This window comes from Callospermophilus lateralis, chromosome X (genome assembly GCF_048772815.1).
Source record: "Callospermophilus lateralis isolate mCalLat2 chromosome X, mCalLat2.hap1, whole genome shotgun sequence".
NCBI classification, from domain to species: Eukaryota; Metazoa; Chordata; class Mammalia; order Rodentia; family Sciuridae; genus Callospermophilus; species Callospermophilus lateralis.
The window spans coordinates 108,842,990-108,857,896 of record NC_135325.1 but is presented as its reverse complement, the minus strand read 5'-3'; the positions used below and the strand labels follow the sequence as shown (position 1 = coordinate 108,857,896).

At 37.1% G+C, this 14,907-nt stretch overlaps 1 protein-coding gene and 1 pseudogene across 1 annotated transcript in view; one reads left to right on the top strand and one right to left on the bottom strand.

Annotated features, from left to right (window-relative positions):
- Gpc3 (glypican 3) overlaps positions 1-14,907 on the top strand; it is a 391,686-nt gene that overhangs the window by 158,592 nt on the left and 218,187 nt on the right. The gene's annotated exons all lie outside the window — the stretch shown is intronic.
- Positions 2,792-3,236, bottom strand: LOC143639215 (ubiquitin-conjugating enzyme E2 L3-like; annotated as a pseudogene).

The following is a 14,907-nucleotide window of genomic DNA, read 5'->3' as shown; positions in this document are numbered from 1 at the left end:
GAGAAGGGAAAGAGGAAGTACTGGGGAGTGACGTAGAGCAAATTATATTCCATGCAAATATGGTAATGTCAAGATGAGCCCCACTATTGTTTAACTATAATACACTAATAAAAACACTAAAAATAAATAACCAACCCCCCCAAAAGAAAATAGTTTGAAAGAGAGGGTTCAAAAATGGCCTTAGGTTTGCTGGGGATCTCGTGAAAGCTAGTCAAGTACTCTACCACTGAGCTATACCCCAGCCTTGAAAAGCAACTTTTTAAATTCATTAAAAATGTCTCCTCATCCATCCATAAGGCCTGTATTTGTATCTGGAAATACCTGAAGTCAATAACTATTTTCTGTATTGCATATGAAATTTTATTTTGTGCATTATGCATTTTTGTGTGTAGGAGTATGTATAGGAATACAGTACAAACTGTGGGTGGTAGTATTATAAATTTCTGAAGTTAGAATAGGTATTTTCTTGTTTTCTGGTTTTATAATACTTACTATATCTTGTGCACTTTAAATATATTATCTCATTTACTTCCCACAAAAATCCCAGGAAAGTGTGGTGTCTTGCCCATAGGGTCATAGCTAAAACGTGATGGAAATGGAATTGGAATGGAGATTTGCCTGGCTGCAAAGTCTCTTTGCTTACAGACAAATGATTCTGAGTTTTCCTTCTTCTTGATATTATAGCATGTAAGGACCAGGTATATTTCCCCACTGGCTTAGGCGTTCTTACATTTAATTTCTTTATATCCCCAAATCTGTTGAGTCCTTTTTCTATTTATGAAGCATTCTAAGTTTTGATTTGTATTTTGGAATTGTATGAACCCCACCCCCACCATTTTCTTTCTCCAACACATATGGATTTCTTTGAAGAATCAAACTGTCATTTGAGACTAAGAAGGAAAGGCAGAGTGTGTTAAATTTCTCCCTGTCATGAGAGCATGGTTTTCATTAAAATCTCCACTTTTCTTATAGGGAACAACCCTGTGGGCCCCAGCTTATGTTTAATGTGTGTTTTGTGGCTGTGGTCTCCTTGCTGTTCTTAAGGTCCTTTCATGACTGCTTCATGGTGGTGTAACCAAGTCGTGGCAGTGTCATTGTAGTGCCTTAGCCTTTAGTACATGGCTGGTATTGTTTACAGAGTTGCTTTCTGTTAGCTCTGATGTTGCTTTGGACTAGCAGAAATGCTTGTGAGGCAGGAAACAAGCTGAGGATGACAATGTACTAGAACAGTGGTTCTTCAACTTGATCTTGCTTCAGAATCCCCTGGAGGAACTTGTCAAAACACAGCTCTCTGGGCCCTTTCCCAGATTTTCTGATTCAGCAGATCTGAGCTGGGTCCAAGGAATTCACATTTCTAACAAGCTCCTAGGCAGTGCTGATGCTGTTAGTCCAGAGACAACTCTTTGAAAAACATGGCAGCAGACAATAAAGGGAAATTGGCTTTACCACTTGATATTATCTTTTGCAGATTTGTACATCTCTTGAGTCTGGCCACAAAGTCAATACTTAATATATATAAATGATGCTTATTTTGATGTGACTACATCATGTGATGCTTATTCCCTATGCTATCCCTTTTCCAGCCTGCTCCATTGCAAAAAGAGTTGCTTGTGAGAACATTAAACAGCATCTGCCTCATTGGGCAAACTTACCCTCTAGAGTTTTACTTTGTCCTTTGTCTTGTGCCCATGTTTCAGGCAACTGTGTCAGATTCAAACCATTTGGTCTCCCGTGGGTTTGATGAATTGAGAATGTGCAGTAGGGTGCTTTATTCACTGACTTATCCTTCTTGAAAAAGGAACCCCCAGAATTCCATTAAAATAAAGATCACAATTTCCACAAATCATCTATATTGCCATGTTTTTTAAATCTTCATACTTCACTGGTACATAAACAAGAGCATTGGTTAGGGTGCTAAATTAAGACCAGATATTTCTTCAGACTTGAGCCACATACACCTTTCTAATAGAATTTTATATAGCATGTCAAATGAAGAGTGTTCTGCTTTTGGTCACTATTCATTCATGTTGGCTTTATTTTCTCTTCAGAGATTGACCCAGAGACTTCTAACTTAAAGATAAATTTTTAAGTTTTTGTGATTTTTATCACTCCTGATTAATTCTGACAATTCTCTCAGTGACTCTTCTGTCTTTTTATGTTGCAAAAGCAGGGGATGGGGTGGAAATCACATTGTTATATGTCTCTGTTAACTGCAACAATAAAAGCAAGATAGAAAACCTTCCACATTCTGCTCTTAATTCTCTATAGCATAGAAATGATGTTTTATTCAGTTTCCCTAAGTGCCAAATATTCATCCTTAAATCACCTGAAGTTCTTTACTTTCCTTCATTCCAAAAGATCTGATTGTGCCTTTGCCCTATCTAACCAGGTATTAGAGTGTGCTCTTCTTATGATAGACTTTTAAAAAATTTTATGAAACATCACATAAAACTGCTATTTGACTTTTAAAAAAATCAACAAACATGGCCAACATTAAAGTTTGAAATAGAAATATAAAGTGATTCTTCCAGGTACTTGATGATAATGACAGTGAGGATGACAACAATAGGAATAGGAAGAGAATAAGTACCATTCATACAGGGCCTGCTATGTGCCATGCACTTTATGTATTATTTTTCACCAACTCCTCTCGACAACCTTAGGAGTTAGGTACTTTTACAACTATTAGTATTCTCTCTCTCTCTCTCAACATCTGATAGTTTAAATCTTAAACTTGCAGATTACCTAGAACACATGGTAAGTACTTAATACATGTCATTTGCAGTATATCTTAGTCTACAGGTAATTTTTATCCATATTTCTTTGTAAACTCTTCAGCATTCTTACAGATTTTTTACAGTCCTTAGAGTATTCTTCAGGTAGGTCAACTCAAAGTAGGTACTAAGGCTGGGGATCACTCATCAGTGCTGTGAGGAGTTAGATTACTTGGCTGATTGTAGTTGTTAGCTTCCAGTTTTCAGCACTAATTACTGGAAGCCAGACCTATCCCTTTTCATGGATGTTTAGGTGATAGATCTTTGCTTTAAATATGATCTTCAGTGGTTTGAACGGGTACTGTGCTGGAAAGTTGATTTTGATCCTGAAAGGTTATCAGAAACAATAAACCCTGGCCAATTCAATAAACTATCTTTATCAACCTGGATATTGTAGAAACTTTTCATATCACATCTGCCTATCTCTTCAAACTCCTTCATCAACCTCCTGCTAGCTGCCATCATACATCTGGTGGTGCTGCTTTCCCCAGTATCCTCTCTTTATAAAGGAAGAAACTGAGTATTGGAATGGTTAAGAAACTGCTTGAAGTCATACACATTAGCAATACTGGAATTCCAATCTAGGTCTGTTGATTCCAAAGCTTGGGCTCTTTCCAACTGGATCATCATTCTTGTTTTTTTTTTTTTTGGCAGAACTGTGGTAGATCATCATTCTTGTGTTGTAATTGAGTATAGGGAATAATGTATTATGAAGCCAAGGAAGAAGAATTCACTGGTGACCACATTCAAAGATAAGCTATCTGACATCTAGCTCTAACTTTGGCCTATAACTTGATTTTATACTCCACTGTCCCCAAGTTGTAGACTGCCTTTCTTTCCTTTTACTGGTTCATTTTTTTTTTCTTAAGTTATTTTTGGAGATAGAGAGTTCTACGATAGTCCACTCAACTTTATTTTCTTTCCCGTTTGAAATGGAAATGGGGGAAGGAAAGGTGAACAGTGGACCAGAATGAAACCCTGTAGATTGCCCAGTTTGTGACAATACCACAGATTTCTTTCTTTCTTTTTTGTATGTCCATTTGATTTGCAAAAACAAATGATATATCAGGTAATTCAACAAAGTTTATAGCTTAATTGTGTTCTCATATACTCAACATGACTCCAGGGCTAATTTTGACCCAAATGTGCCTGCTTCTGTGCAATCTGGTAAATAAGCAGTCTCTGAAAAACTGATGGTGAAACTCACCTCTTGTGGCACCACTGATACTTTAATCAGGACCTATTTTAGTATCTAATGATAATATTGGATCTTTGCATACAGATGATATAATACACCTATTATGTATTTGTAAGGAGAGCAGATATTTGCTAGGGTACATTACTTTCTTAAAATATATATAGTTGAAGAAAAACAGGAAGTGCAAAATGGCAAAGGTTTAGGACAAGTTTTTTTGGTCAGTTTTTTTCCCTTTTGTTTAAATAACTTTTTTTCTGGTTGTACGCAAAGTAGATTCACACCATTTGTGTCTCCATACATGTACTTAGGGTAATGATGTCCATCTCATTCAACCATCTTTTCTACCCACCTGTCTCCTCCCTTCCCCTCCCACTTCTCTGCCTTATCTAGAGTTTGTCTATTTCTCCCATGCCCCCCCCCCCATCTCACTATGAATCAGCCTCCTCATATAAGAGAAAACATTTGGCATTTGTTTTTTTGGGATTGGCTACTTTCACTTAGCATTATATTCTCCAACTTCATCCATTTATTTGGTCAGTTTTTAAACATTATTTTTAAAGTAAGATTGAGACATATAAGGTTGGGAGCAATTAGAATTCGACTTCATAGATATGAACTAGAAGTAGAACTGGGGTTCTTAACATAGATTTGTTTTTGAAATATCTTGGTAAGAAAACCAATCTGAAATTAAAGAAGGAAAAAGTTGGAGAGGAAAATAAATGGATTCAGTATTTTGGCTTTAGTGTATTTGAGGTGCCCTTGAGATACCCAATGGACTTGTCTAGGCTTAAGAGAAAGGTCTGGGCTGGAGAGAGATTTTGGGAATCTTCAGAAGAGGAAAGAAATTATACCTGGGGATGGGATGAGTTAGTGCAAATGTTTTTAAACTACTTTAAAATACAGATTCCTTGGTCCTGCATTTGGAAGTTCTGATTCAGCACAACTGGGATAGAGCCCAGGTTTCCCCCACCCCTCGCTTTTATTTAACAAGCTCCCCAGGCCATTCCGATTTGCAGCCAGGTTAGTTCATTGGCTCATCCATCAACTCAGGACTTGGCTATTGCTTTGTTGCCTCCAAAGGGGATCATAAAATGTGAAAGATTCTTCTCCTGTCTTTTCAAAAGAGGGTAGTTTCCAAAACAAAGCAAGTTTTGAAGATATAGTTTAAGGAAATATTTATGAAAACTCCAGAAACAGTGGAGCCATTTCCATTCTAGTCCTGGGTTTAGTTTGTTTGTCTGTTTAAATAAAAGGAGATCATTTGCTGTGGATTTAACCCAGACATTGAATGAGTAATGTTTGCATATTTTTTAAAGTCACATAAAGAAGAATTTTTTAAAAATTAGGGTGGATTAGAAGAATTAAAAAAAATTATTATGTCACATAGAAAATATTTTGCAACTATTACTGTTTTCTACACTGAAAATAATTTTATTTCAAGAAGTGGACTGCTAAAAATAGAAAAAATTATACCTGGACCTTGAAAAAATTGTCTTTGGTAATGTAAGGCAAATGGCAGTTCTGAATGAGGTTAGGCTAGGCCATATTTGAGTTCAAATTTTGGATTTTTTTTTTCTGTAAGGGTTATCTCCACATCTAAATATAAACCCAGGATGTTGTAGGCTTCCTGAATCAGATATATTTCTTATTTGAGACAGATGAAGCCATCAAGCACTTTTCCCATTTTACTATGTCTTGGGAAAAGAAAAAAAAACATTCCTTTTAGGTACATTAATTTAAAAGAATTTTTTTAGTTGTCAATAGACCTTTATTTTACTTTATTTATATGTGGTGCTGAGAACTGAACCCAGGGCCTCACGCGTGCTAGGGAAGTGCTCCACCACAGAGCCACAACCCCAGCCCTCCTTTTAGGTACATTTAAGGCTTATCTAAGTAGTCAAATTGAACTATGGAGGGAACAGTAGCTATTATAGGCCTCAAAGGTTCAGAATCCTTTGCAATGGCTGTGAACCACCCTTACCTTCTCAGATGACCCCTAATCCTAGAATAGGATAGTTTTGAACCAGGGTAGAAACTTAGAAGTATAAGTTGGTATAAGTTCCTGGTTATAGAAATAAAGCAAATTATATGTATGTTGGTATTTTGTTTTGACTCAACCCTACCAGAGTCATATTTTACTTTTTAAATTTCTTCCACTGTGACCTTGCATGTTTCATATATTTCCAAATCTTCTATTCATTCTCTTCATCTACACAAATGTTTCCTAGTGGAGCTGGATATAGTCCCTATTCTCTGGACAGGAATTCTCACAAGGTGGGAAACCCAGTAATGTTTCTGAATGATTGTTCACTGGTGTATAATTTATAGATTGTTTGTACTGGTAAAATGTTATATTTGGGGGGAAGTTTTCAGAGCAGTTCGATATGTTATCTCTCTCTCATAGTAGCCCTGTGAAATAGAGAGGGTAGGGCAAAGTTTAACACCACTATTTTAAAGACAAGAAACTAAGGCTTGGAATTATCTCAGTTTAATGTCCTTGACATTCAGCCTTCTTGTAGAATCAGGAAGAAGGGGAGTGATGGACAAGAGAATATATGTGCACTGACTTTGAAACAGTTTTGCAAATGTGCAGGTAGATCATCACCATCACTGAATTTTCCCATGGGGAGAATTATTAAGCACAGTCTTGACACCCACACAGTTCATGCAAGACTGTTTGCAAGCTGGACTGAATCACAGAGTTGGCACAATATATTATGTTGTTTTGAATATAATTCCTCTTCTAAAATGCTATTAATTTTTCATGTATTGATGAGGGAGGATCTGTGAGTATATATACAAACTAGAGTTCTTCGACTTTCCTCTTAATGATAGAGGATATTTGCACTTAGAGTTGTGCTTTTTTATGTGCCATATTTAATATTAGATTACATGATACTATGAAGTACTATCTATATCCCAACCTTCAGCACATCATTTATTCATCTGCATGTTCTATTTGTATTGACTCCCATGTTGTGGAAGGAGTTGCAAGGTTTGGGATTTATAAATGTTAGAGTTTATAATAAAATGTGTTGAAAATGGCCAACAGAAATGGTAAGGTCAGTAAGGCTTTTTTCCCTGTTTCCAGGCCCATTTTCTGTTTCTCAGTAGCATTCTCTCACTATCTTTACACACACACACACACACACACACACACACACACAAACACACACACACACACACCCCTAACTAGATGGTTAATTCATTCATGTGCAATTAAACTTAGAATGCAGACTTCATGGAGACAACACATAAAAAACAAAAGCTTAAGAGACCTATTAGTGAAGTTCATTTGAGTGCCTGAGGTATAAAGAATCTTTATAGCCTTGACAAAATGTATCTCTAAGTGTTCTTTGTTTAACCAAGATGTGCTAATACATGTTGTGTTGTATTTTAGTGTTCTTGACCTTTTAATGAAATCCCTTGAAATGAAAGTTTCAGAAGATGACATAGATTTAGTTGAAGTTACCAAAGATTGACATTTGTTAAGAATAATGCCAGTTTGGGTGACAGTTTTTAAAAAACACACTTGCTATTTCTTTCCCTAGAGAGAAGAGAAGAAGTGTTTTTTTTTTTTTTTCGACATGATTTTATAAAATTGTGTTAGACTTTATATGGCCTCACTTGATTCCAAGCAAAAAGATACACATATAAACACGTTAGCTAGCATATCCTGATGAAAAATAAGACCTGTGAACCCCCATTTATCAAAATAGGGAAGGAAGCAAACGGCAGTTTCATTGTTTAGAATCTTCTCAATTGAACCTGCTAAAAAGTATAAAGTCTATTTCAAAGAGCGTGGGCTGGTTAAAGACTAGGGCCACTTAATCTAATTTCTTTGGCTGCTTCAGATGCAAAGCTCTTGGTGGTTCACATTTCTCTTTGAATAAAATCAAATCTCCTTTGAGAACTTCATTGCTACATTTTTTTTTCTTCCTTACAAGGAAGTTTCAGAATTCATCGATCAATTCTGCCATTCCTCTTACTCCTTGATTACTAGTGCTCAGATCTACTAATTCATTTATTGGGGGAGATTCTAGTTTATTCTGTTAGTAGCTTGTGAGTGAACATGTCATATACCAGTAGATGTCAAATGAAAGCAGGACAGCTATGATAACAATTTAGACTATTTGAAATGGACAGAATATGACTGTTTCATACTCTCCCTAGCAAAAGAGGGAGATTTCAACTTGTGTTGGTACTCCTTCTCACGTACATTGGTGGTCTTATTCCATGATGTTCTTGAACTTAGTTGAATTTCAAGCAAACTGCTGATCCTATTTGGTTATCAGACTGGACCCTCGTACCGTACACAGCTATAATGGCTCGCACTAGCAGTCTTTCCAGAATGCACTTAGGAACTTTTCTGCTTTTGCATTTTGAATCTGCAGCCCACTTTATTATTTGCAAATCCATTTGCATTTGCTTTTTCCTTGTTTCTTCTTTTTAAACAATCACCAAAAGAGACTTCAGAACAAAATGAGCCCAAACATACTAGATTGACAGTATTCATCAACTTGCTGCTTGTCTCCTGACACTAAGATAATCGTATTTCAGAGTTGTGCATGCTTGAGTGTTACAATACACTAGATGAAATCACTTAGAGTGAGGCTTTGAATTTCTTACTCAAATCCATAGAAATCTGAATGCCCTGGTTTGTAACCTGTAACATCTAGGTTGGTCTGGAATTTGTAAAATATTGCCTGTTCTCTGTGTTGAAGAAACAGACGTTTTTGTAGTACATTCAGTAAAGCTCTTTGGCACTGGGGAGTGTGTGGATAGTGGAGGAGGTCAGATGAAGCCAAAGTCGTCTTTGAGTCACAAGACAACATAATTCTTTTTACCTTATCCAAATGCTGAATTCGACTATTTGGGTCCTTTTTTCCCCTTTTTCTTCCTTCCTGTTTTGCTTCCTTTCTTCCCCTCTTCCTCTTTTCACTGCCTCAGTATTCCCAAGGCAACCGATCTTTGGCAGGCCAAAGAAAGAAGAGATTAGAGGTACTACAAGTCAAAGAATGTGCAAGGTTCATCAGCCATATCTGGAAGGCTGCTGACATCCATGACAGAGATTTCTCTCCAGAGTCATTAATGGTCTTCTGCATTGACACACTAGCTCATCCTGATGAAAAGAGTGGAGTCTATCCTTCTAGATAAAAGGCTAGTGGAAGACTCTTCCTTTGCTTCTGTAGTCTCAGATTGTTGATTCTTTAGACTCCAAAGAGGTTACAGCTACAAGAAGTTTCCTTCTGAGTATAACATACATTCCTAAATAAGAGGGAAGGCAGTTACAATCTTATCAGAGAGGACTCTACTGACTTTGTGTGGAGGTGAAGAAAGAGGTAGCACAAAGAGGAAATAACTACATTGAAGCTTAAAGGGTCATAAGGAACCAGTATATAAAAATCAAACAGGGAATGCAAAAAACGAGTTTCTGGCATAGAAATAAACCAAAGGATATGATGAAATCACATATAAGTCCTCCTCTTGTGGTGCTCACAGCCAGTAGTATACTTATCCTGACGTGCATTCTCAGTAATAAAGATGGCTTTATCTTGATGTACTGAAATTCAATCCTGCTGGTCAGGACCAGCTTCAGGAATGTGAAACCTGTGTAGTCACATAGGACCCTGTGTCAGAAGGGCCCAGCACTTGCTTTAATGCTCTTCAAGTTCCTTTTATCAAAATGTAGTACTGAGATTGGAACCCAGGGCCTTTTGCATGCTAGGCAAGTGTTCTACCACCAAGTCATACCCCAGCCCACCATGTTGAAATTCTTAATACTTTCTGAGTAAGGGTACCACATTTCTATTTTCCACTAGCCCTCCAAATTATGGTAGGGGGAGTTTCTGCTTGTGTCTCGTACCGCTTTAACAAATATGGGTCTGAGACAAAACAAAATATCCACTGCCCTTTCTTGTACCCTTTCATCTTCTAAATGTCACCCCTACTCTATTCCAGTGAGGGAAACTTCAGATAAACTCATTTCTACCCAATTATAGAAGACTTAATATCTTTTCCTTCCAAGGACTAGTTGCCTTCTAAAAGAGGATAGCAAATAAAATTAAAGTGAAAGTCAGCATCCAAACAAATGAACTTTAAGGTGGGCTTTCTAAACAGTGTTTATCACAGTTTATAGAAACAATAGTAATATTTGAACTGCACTCTTTACAAGTCTTACATACTGCTCCATTCACAGTCCTCTAGCAATCTGATGGTTTATGTGTTCATAAAAGGAAAATAAATTAACTAGATGGATGGACCAAGTTTTTTAAAAGGGGCATGTTCATATCATGACCCATGGAGATAAAATGCCTGTGATAATATCTAGCAGACTTGGTGGTGGCTGTAGGAGGACTCAGCCCTGTTCCTTAATTAAAATGGAGATTTTAAGTACCAAAGCATACATGAGGGGAAGTAGTGTCTGGCCAAGGGGTCCTGTTCATCATATAGGTGCTGACTGTATGGGCCTATCTAAGCCAACTCGGCCTGAAGGTACATGAACCAGGCTTCTCTCTCATGAACACCATCATTATACCATCTGCCTGACTAGGATCTCTTTTAGTTATTTACAGTCTGATCTTTCAGGGATGCAAAACTGGTTTGATCTTTATTTTAGCTAGATAAACTTAAATTGAAGTATAATATCTTAATGTGTTACTGAGCTCCAGTTCAATTTAAAATTATTCTTTTTTCACTTGTGCTAAAGAAGCATTATAAAAAGGGATTTCTTGACGTTTTGACAAACTTACTCTACTGAGAAAAAATTTGTCAACTTGAGACTTTAGGAAACTTAATGTAATTTTTCTTCAGAAAGAGGACTTTTTTCTTAATAACTTTAGGGAGATTGAAATAAGGCTGAAGAGAAATACAGGAAATTAGATTTAACAATCATGTATGCACTTTAGAAACAAAAAACTAATAATATGCTTGTCCCCTAGTCTTTCAGGAAATACAGGGAAGTGACACTGGTGATCCGAAAAAAATTCTAGGGGCAGGTAATAAGCAGAATTTTAGTTTTGTGGCCACAATAACAGGTTAAAGCAAGGGCAGATGATAAATAAATATGGCAGAGGTCTACTCATTGATCCCTTCTAGACTTTCCATATGCTGAGCATTGTGCTCTGCTTTATGGAATAGACAAATATGCAGTTAGTCATCTGTACATCTTAAGTACAGTAGCAATTATTTTGAATCAAATACACTTGGCCCTCCATATTCTCAGATTCCACATCAGCAGATTCAATCAATTGCAGATTCAAAATATTTAGGAAAATAATTGCATCTGTATTAAACACATGCAAGCTTTTTTGTCATTCATTAGACAAGACAGCATAACAACTATTTATGTAGCATTTGCATTATATTAGGCATATAAATAATTTAGAGATGATCCAAAGTATATGGGAGGATGCACATGGGTTATATACACATACTATGCCATTTGATATAAGGGACTTGAGGCAGCTACAGATTTTGGTGTTTGCAGGTTCTTGGAACCAATACCTCCTGCCAAAACTAAGGAACAACTGTAATAAGAGTTGTACTCTAGAGCTCAAAGTCTAGTAGGTAAGATAGCACCTAGTCAGAATATCTGATTGTGGTTGAGGCCGTCTTACTATATTTAATCACTTGGATTCCTAATCCAAGGCTCAGGGACAAAATCCTAGGAAGTAGTAGCAAGGCAGTCCAGAGGTACCAGAGTTCTTCTGTTCAAGAAACCAAGCCAGTTACTTAGGCAAGATAGAGTGTCAAGACAGGGGCAGAATGGCCGAAACTGAGGTATGTGAATCACAAGGAATTACCAAAGACCCAATTATTGCAACTGGGTAAAATACCAGAGCAGGACTAGAAAATGCCAGGGAGACTTGATGCTGAGTACCAGCTCTGGAGGTCACCTTTAGCCTAGGTAGGGCTGGGCTTCTGGGCAGGGGGCTGTTATAAAGAGGCCTCATCAGTAGTCACTCAAGAAAATAATAGCAGTGAAGTTGAGTTAGCTTCACTGAGAAGACAGAGCTAAAAAGTGTTATAATTTCCAGATGACTTAAAACAAAAAAAGTTATTTCAGACAATTTATAAATTGTACCACTTAAACTATTGGTAGCTGGAGTCCTCTAAAATCCTTATTCGAGTGGTGACTCCCCCAAGAAATTAAGACAGTGGATACTAGAAAAAAGCACTGAGCTGATCAATAGGAATAGAAAATGTTCCAGACTTAGCAAATGCTCCCTTTTAAGTAGTTTCTGTTTTGAGTCTCAGATAAGGTATACCCAATTTCTAATTACCATGCTTTGACTTAAAACTATTTGTCTTCTCCCAGATCACCCCTTTCTTGGTATTACTATAATCCAAAATCTAACTTGTCAGTATTTTTTTCTTCAAGCACATTTTTGGATTTGTTCTACATGATGACAAGTCATTTTTTAAAACTGTGGTACTTTTAATTGTATCAGCATAGGGTTGATTTTTGTCCTTATAGTTCAGCATACAGAAATGAAATTTTGTTGATATGTGTTGGAAATGGCTTGTATAGTCTTTAAAGTTTAAAAGAGGAAATCTAAATTACTGAAATAATCAACCATGAAAAATGGCCCTAGTCACTGCCCATGAGAACTTTTGCTCGATGGAATGTACTGGAGTACATGTACTGTATTAATTATGATTGTTTACTTGGAGACCTTTGCAAGACAGCTAGTCTACTGTTTTCTGTATTGTAGCAGTTCAGGGAAATAGAGTAGACTTCTAGCATATAATGTGCTTTTCAAAAGCCTCAAGATAATTTATATTACCTGTAATATAATCTCTTAAAAACAGATTTTAAAGTCCGTAAGTATTTAGATGCATAGACAAGATAGTAAACTTGTTTTACAGGGTTTTTTTCCTTTTGAAGGTTTGAATGAAAAATTACACTTCACTGGATAGTTTTCCTGACAATCTATCTTACTAGACCTAAGCCAGGTTATTCAGAATAGAAGCTGGAAATTTTCTCTCATCTCACCCCACCTTGACCAGACATTGCAACATGAATTTGGAATTGGGACCATGTGTGACCTTTATCCATTTATTTAATATCCAATCCTTGCAAAACATAAACAGACTTTCACCTTTGTAGTTTTTTATGGCTATGACCACTTTATGTGAATTACCACAAGGGGAGGACATGGTCCCTGACAGTTGGATAAAGGGACATTGTTCCTGAGGAATATAGTGGTTTTCAAAATATTTCTTGTTTCTCTTGATGATATCAGTTATTTTCTGGTTATAATAGCTATGTATGTCTTAGCTACTTAGTTTGTAGAAATAGCCTATGATCTGCATATCAGATTCATTTTGGTTGGCATATCTCAGGCTGAAGCCTTCTTTTTATTGACTGTTGATGTAGTTTGGGTCAGTCAACCAAATGCTTGCTAAATGCCCCTGTACGTATCAGACTGAGGTAAATACTGAGATGTGAAGATGAGAGAGAGAGATAGCCCCATATCCTCTGGGGATTCACAGTCACAAATGAATAAACAGATATTTTGTGAAGTATGCAAAATATGTTATCAGAATTTTCTCTGCCTCTTCGTTTATTTCTCTATTAGATGGATGTGATATCTTTATTTATTTATTTTTATGTGGTGCTGAGGATCGAACCCAGTGTCTCCACATGCTAGGCGAGCACTCTACCAGTGAGCTACAATCCCAGCTCCTCTTTTACCTCTTCTAATCTGTTCTTCAACTGACTACTTACTAAATAAACTTTTGTAAAAATATTCCTTAAAGTAGATTGAGAGGCCATTAGCATCTTCAGCCACATAGTAGCCAACCTATTACAGGGAAGAGTGTTTTGCAATGGGCCTTTTGTTGAAATCAGATAAATTAAGGTTCTGGGATGCCTGAGGCTGTTGGAGGCAGGTTTACAACCCCAATTCATGGTAGTTACTTCTGGTCTTTCAGTGAGTGGAGGAAAAGGGGAGAAGCACTTTGAGGTAGAAGAGAAAATAAAAAGGCATGTAAGGTGCCCCTACACACCCAATATGTGCTTTTGAGCCTAAAATGGTGACTGACTCTGATGTAGACTTTGTATATTTTCAGTATGCCACGTTCAACTGTCGACTCCTTGAATTTTTTCTTAGCAACTTGCACACAAACGAGGCCTCCTTTGTGCTTAGGGACATTCTCAATCACTTACGTTTTTTCCCTGGAATTCACAGGCCCTGCTCTGTTCTGTGTTTTATTGCTTTCAGCTTATTTCCTGTTCTCTTGATTAAAAAGTAAAGCCTTTGTAGAAATGATAAGTTAAAAATGAAACAGACACCAAGCAATGCTGACTGGTGTCCACACTCTTTCCAGGTGAAGCGAATCCAAGGCAAGTAGGAGAAAAACACTAAAGGGGACCAGCTTTCTGCACATGTCTTGTTCAAAGGGAAAAAATGTGCTTTAGAGGCCTAGCTTTTTCCAATTCTCTGTGGAGTTACTTTGCTAACCTTACAGCTGTTTATTTTTTCTTTCATTCTACTGTCTCCTGTACAGATGGAGCAGAAGCCTCCTATGCTGGGTTGGTTTACGTGATGCTAAAAGGGATACATTCACTGGCTCTATCAGGGGGCCAACTGAAAATGATCACCTCCGACAGCACAAGATGGACCAGCTCTTTCTTTTCACCTCCTGAGGGTTTAAACACTCTCAACTTTATTAACAGGAACTTGCAGGGACAAGCCTGCTAAGCTTATCTCATTCCAAATGAACACTTTAATTTATCAAAAGCGTACAGTGAGGCTATGCAGGTTTATAGAAGGAAGACCATACAAAAACCTCTCAGAGGTCCAAGGCAGTGATCTGGTGCTGAAGCAAGAGATTGTTGGTTTTACAAACAAATATATAGGCTGTTCCTATTGTGAGCAGCCATGCAATTGTGGCCTGAGGGGTTGTGTGCAAGATTGGAGTTCATAA